Source organism: Acyrthosiphon pisum, chromosome A1, assembly GCF_005508785.2.
Source record: "Acyrthosiphon pisum isolate AL4f chromosome A1, pea_aphid_22Mar2018_4r6ur, whole genome shotgun sequence".
Classification (NCBI taxonomy): Eukaryota; Metazoa; Arthropoda; class Insecta; order Hemiptera; family Aphididae; genus Acyrthosiphon; species Acyrthosiphon pisum.
This window is the reverse complement of record NC_042494.1, coordinates 60509129-60515445: the sequence shown is the minus strand read 5'-3', so window position 1 is coordinate 60515445 and position 6317 is coordinate 60509129. Positions and strand designations below refer to the sequence as shown.

The window sequence follows — 6317 nt, the reverse complement described above, 5'->3', positions numbered from 1 at the left end:
AAAAATAATTATATTTTTGTGGCTTTCATTTTTTTTTAGTTTTGTGAATTACACCATACATTTTTGATTTTATAATATTTCAAAGTAGAATATTATTCTCAGAATTTCAATACACAAAAGTCAAATTGCGAAGGAGTACCTAATTATTTATTTATAATTAATAAGTATTAAAAGTATATATTAGCGGATTAGAGTGGCTCAGCCGTTCAGGGGTACCTCGTACAATTTTAGCCCTTCAATTCCTCCATCAAAACTTTAAATTGGTACTTACCCATAGGCTATAGGATATTATAGCTATAATTAGCTAATTTTAGATTTAAATTGAAATGTTATTATACTTATTATTATGTTACGATTTTATTGAACTTCTCCAAAAATATTTTCCTTTGGAATATGAAACTAAAATGTAAGCTGTCATTAGTGTGATTTAAAAAGTAAACAACTTAAACAAATGGATAATAAAAATTGTTTCCAAAACCGTCAATATATTTTCAAAAAAAAAGGTTGGAGGGCATTTACTAAAGTACATTAACGGAATGGAGTATTCCTCTATTTACTTGGAATAATAATATGATAACACGACTTGCTATGATAATAATAATATAGTACACGTAGAAATATAAATTGGTTGATTGGGATTGATAATAATATTGTATTTATATCCGAGAAATCGTTACGGTTGAGTATACTTTAATTGAAGTCCAAGGTGACATGTGCCGGACACTTTTCCAGGAGAAAACGTAACTGTGGCCGGAAACGCGTGAAATGGTGTATTCCCTTGAGATGTATACGCGGTGGTAGTGAGGGGAGGTAGAGGTGGGGATAATGGAATACACGTGATCATCACTAAGGTGGCCTATAGGTACGTTAAGTCGATTTGATTTGACTTCATGAAATATTCATCAGACAATATTACGTACGGAAGAGTCTCGAAATATTGACTGCCAGCATGAACGGCGATGTTAATTTTTCCTCGGTCGTAACTAGTGTTTGAGGATAGCGCAAAAATAATCACATTTTTTCGGTTCCCCTAGAGATTTCTTTTGGGAAAAACCCTGTAACGCGCCGCTTAACACTTATACCAATTACACGTGAATTATAGAAAATAAAAGGAAAAAAATAGTGTTATTTTTATAAAATGTATTAAGCTATCATATCCACCATGTCTAATTATTAACATGATAAAAAATATTACTCTTGTTATTGATATTCCTTACTTTATTGCTATCGACATATTTTTGACTTTGAATATATGTAATACATTTTTATACCTACCCACTAAATCACAGTCTCTATATTATTTAAACATCTTTGGGTCAACTACATACATTGTGTTATTAATAATTTATAAAGGTGTTGTAATACAATTCTATAAATCAACACTTTATGCGTTAAAACTTTAACAAAAATGAATTAATGTCAACAATTGAATAAATAATAAAATTAACATTAAAGTTCGTAATACGCACAGTACGCTTACCTACTTATTTTTAGTAATTTTTAAATTTAAAAACATGAATTCATTATTAATTTGTGTGTGCTTTGTACTTATCCAGTAGCAATGGATTGTATAGTAGTTATTTTCAAAGCTGCGTGAATTTCAAGGAATAGAAAATTTTCCTACAATAGCGTACACATTCTGACTTTCATGTTTAAAAGGTTTATTATCTATCTACGCAGTTTATTTTTTTTTTATGGTAATCATTTTGAAATCCTTTGTTAAAAATAAAAATAAAATAAAACAATATACTTATGTCTTCTGGTCTACTGTTATACGTAAATTCGATAACAAGATCATTAGGGGTAGATGGTGACAGCTGTTAAGTAGCCTAACAGAGATTATATTATAAATTATAATATTCAATATCCACCATCCATTTCCTTAATATAAGTCAGAAGGTTCTAGGTACCTAAACACACGGTTAACATAATGTAGGTACCATGGGAAATCAATAATGGATTTACATGAATATAAACTACATTTCTCAAAATAATTATACTATAGGACAATCGATAATTCTCTTATTTTCGTTTTAAAGAATACAAATGATTTTGAAATAAAATTGTTGAAAAAATATATATATAGTTTTGTGAATTTTTTAAATGGTATACAATTTTTACGACATACTTGTGTGCAAAAAAAATAATTAGCTATAATAGTAAACTAATAGCTATAAAAAATAATAAAAATAATTTGTTGTATTCAATTTATTTATTTGAACATGAATTTTCAATTTAATTGGCGTATAACAATTATAAGATATATTAATAGAAAATAAAAGTAAAATTTCTAAAAATATTAATTCACTAATATTCTATTTAGAACATTATGATATAATAACTGACTAGGTAAAATAATATCATTTTAATTTTAGATAACTAGATAAATATGTAAAACAACATAATATAACATTTTATTTTCCAAATCGTTTTTTAAAAATATTTTATTAAAATTTATTTGATAAAAATAACTTTTTAAAGTTCTAAACTATTTAATTTAAAAACCTAAAGTTAATTTAATTTTAATAGTCAAGAGAAATAACATTATATTTGGTAAGTAATTTTAATTTTAATAGGTACCAACCAAAAATATTTAAATGGCTATTTTACGTTTAGTAAATTAATTATATTTTTAAAAATAATACATTTGGACGTTTTATAATTAAATAATAAGTTTAAAAATAATATTCAATAATTGTTTTGAATCATTTTATTTTTATGAAATTTGTCTAGAAAAGTTATAACTATATAAATAATAACTATATACTCTTACATGGATTGTGTAATAAATTGGTAGGAATTAAGTCTAATTATTTTTAGAAGTTTACCTGACTATTCACCATAAGACTCAGATTATGTACCTTAATACATAGTATTTATTGTATACCTTTATACATTTATACGCTTACTCATGAATACATTGTATAAATAAGTAGGTGTTTATCTTGTGTAGTTTTAATTTTATATTTTAAGTTACAACTACCTATTTAAACTGTTCATAATTATGTGTTAAATAAAAGTAAAATGTTTATCAGAATGTCCAGATTCTTAAATTAAATCATGCTATAAACTCACAGCATTAAAGGGATTTCTTCTTAAATTGAGGGCTGTTATTTAATTACGCAGAATTGTGACTCTCGATGTGAACCTGTCCCTATATCCAATATTAATAAATTATACACATTTGTAGGGTTAATTCTAAAATAACAATATTCACTCCTCAATTATTACAATTCCATTACCTATTTACTTAAACAAATTTAATCTATACAAATATAAAATTATAAAGAAGGATTTTTTTTTTAATAAATAAATAAATAAATGCATTCTTAGAATATAGTTACAATTCGATAATTACAGAATGATAATAGATATTAATGATTACATTGACTTTACATTGACTTTACATGATATATTTAAAATAAAATACTGTACAAACAATAACGGTTGATTATAATTTATAAAAATTATTCAAGACAATATTTCATGTTTAACTTCAAGAAACATTAAATACTAATCGTTATTTAAGGCTACGATGAGGTGAGAAACGGAAGTGAAATCTTCAAGAAACTTCAAGAATTATAATGTAATGCCATGAGGTAGGCATTCATAATAATTCAAACATTTTGTCACTCTCGGGAAACCCTAGGCAGAGACTAAAAATTAAATGGCACTGTGATAGTTTTATTTAATTAAACAACACAATAATATCAAACCAAATAATATCAAACCAAATATCGAAAATGCTAATTGCGCGAATTATTAATCGTGTAACCTCACAGATGATATAATATTACTATGAATTTACCTCTGCCTCAGATATACTTCTCGTGCATATTTATACGCATAAATATAAAAACAAATAAGTTGTTTGAATCTTTTAATATACGAAACGGAAAGACGCATAACATTATTATGACGGATCAAAATCTGATATTTGGTGGGTCAAACATCATTTGAAGAAATTAATTATTAAGGTTCGACGTGACATCAGTTTGCGGCTTGTGGTGAACCACTTTGATAGAAGTTTGAAACATTTAACTTCACTAGGATGAGTGGTACAACCACATACAATATCACTTTGGCTGGACTGTTGCGTTCTTTGATACGTATTGATCAGAGCAACGATTTCCACCACAATTTCCACTGCTGTACGTTGATACGTGACACATCACAGCTCTTGTGACCTCACCCTTGTCAATATTGTGAAACTGCGGAAAACTACAAATGATTTCAGTCCGATTCTTTTGGTCTCGTTCAAAGTGTTTAGGTATGGGATATTGGTGTGTGTTGATAATAATCTATTTATGCTGTATCTGAAGGCATGACGTCGTCAGAAAAAAATCAAAATAACGATTTTTTTTCTTCTCAATTCTGTGCACCTAAGTTGATTTCGAAGAATTCTGAAGCATTAAAGACGAAAGTCGAGTTACCATCGTCGTCCCTTCAACTATTGATGAGTATCCATTGAACAAAACGTTAAGGTACATCTATGCGCTCGTAAATTTATGTATAACGGTGTACGACGTACCTTTATATTACCAGTAGAGCATTTATGTTGTAGAAATTCGGTGCACACGTATAGAATACGCATACATACCATGTATTGCGTCCTTTCACACCCGATGTGGTCGCATCGTAATTAGCTACCCCGTGTCTTTATATAAATATAATTTAGAAATATTTCATATTGTAGTCAAGTACTTTTTTCACAAAATTGTGAAAAATTAATAGCCTTCTAACGGTGTCCATCTATCGCTTTTGATTCTTGGCGTCCTTGAAAAATATTTTTTACTCGCCGGGCAAGTTTTTATTTTTAATAATTTACTAAAATGCTAACCATGTGTAATAATCAATAATAACAGATAGCAAGATAACAACGATAACAGTTTTTCATAACATAATAATTTTATAATTAGATAAGTAAAATATCTGACTTCTGTCTTATTTAATTTTGCTCTACACTAGTATGTTATACATTAAAAAAAAATTCACCAAAAACCGAAGTTTTCATAGGTACTTTTCTTATTTGTTCACCTATATAACACTGATTTATATATACACGTTTTGTTATTGATTTAAATTTCATTACACTTCTTGATTTTTAATTAATTTTCCAAGTTTCTGTTTACTGCGAGCACCTGCAGTGTATAAAGTATTCCTACAATATTGTTTTGTGTTTTGGTTTGAGTTAGGTAATTTTTTTTCAGGCCAATATGACTAGATAATTAAGCTGATATATTTTTTTACACTAATAATAAGGTGTAGGTATTGAGTTATTAATTTCCGATACCAACATAATATAAAGTTACATTTTAATTAGTTTTCATTTTATATTTCCATATTAGGTTTCAATATTTAGCACACACAAAATTTGTTTGTAATATTAATATAACCTAACATCTAGAGCACAGATTAAAATTACAATTTAATGTATAGATAAATATTATGATATATTTTTTTTTAAAGCCTTTTTTAAGCTCATATAAAGTATAATATTTTAGCTTACCTATGATGTTAAGCATTCTTAGAATTGTCTCTTAAAATTTATTTGTCTGAAATTAAATTTTTTTGTAATAGACAAACAAAAATATTTAATAACTCCTTAATGATCAGTAAACATACTGACAAATTAATTTGTTATACTAGACAAAATCAATAAAATATATTTTATCTGTTCCTATCTATTTTTCCTAATGTTCAAAATTAAATTGCATTTAATTGTGTATTACATTTATACACAATAACATTTAGGTTTAAAAAAAAAAACAATTTCTATAGGTAATAATAATTTATTACTTTTGAATTAAAAAGTTGTTCAGTTCAAGAATTGATAATTTATGGATAGTGTCAATAATGTTTTCAAAATATACACTTTGCAATGAATTTGATCATTTACACTGTACCTACCTGCGTATTAATTCAGAAATATACTTTACTATTAACACATGAAATAAAAACATAATCTAAGTATTAATTAATTCGCATTTAGCGAAACTATTTGAACGATTAACAAAAACATCCTTGGGTAGCGTTTTTTCCGTAGAATTCGAACATTGTTTGATTGGTATTCTGAATGCAACAAAAAAACTCTTATTATGGATTAACTATGGTTAAACATTTAAAAAGTAGACGTATTATTTTTAATTACGTTGGAAGGTCGTGTACATAGAATTTTTTTTGGAACTGAGATGGAAAAAACAACTTTTCAACTACCCTGCTCAATTCTTCGTTGCGGTGCAGAGTACGATATTTCTGGGTTTTTGTGCTATGGTTAAAAAAGCATCCAGAAAAACAACTAGGTTCAATTTTTTAAA

General features: G+C 26.8%; 1 protein-coding gene across 1 annotated transcript in view; it reads left to right on the top strand.

Moving 5' to 3' along the window:
• The window catches only part of LOC100168249 (5-hydroxytryptamine receptor 2B), a 106252-nt gene that overhangs the window by 35433 nt on the left and 64502 nt on the right, over nucleotides 1-6317 (top strand). The window lies entirely within an intron of this gene.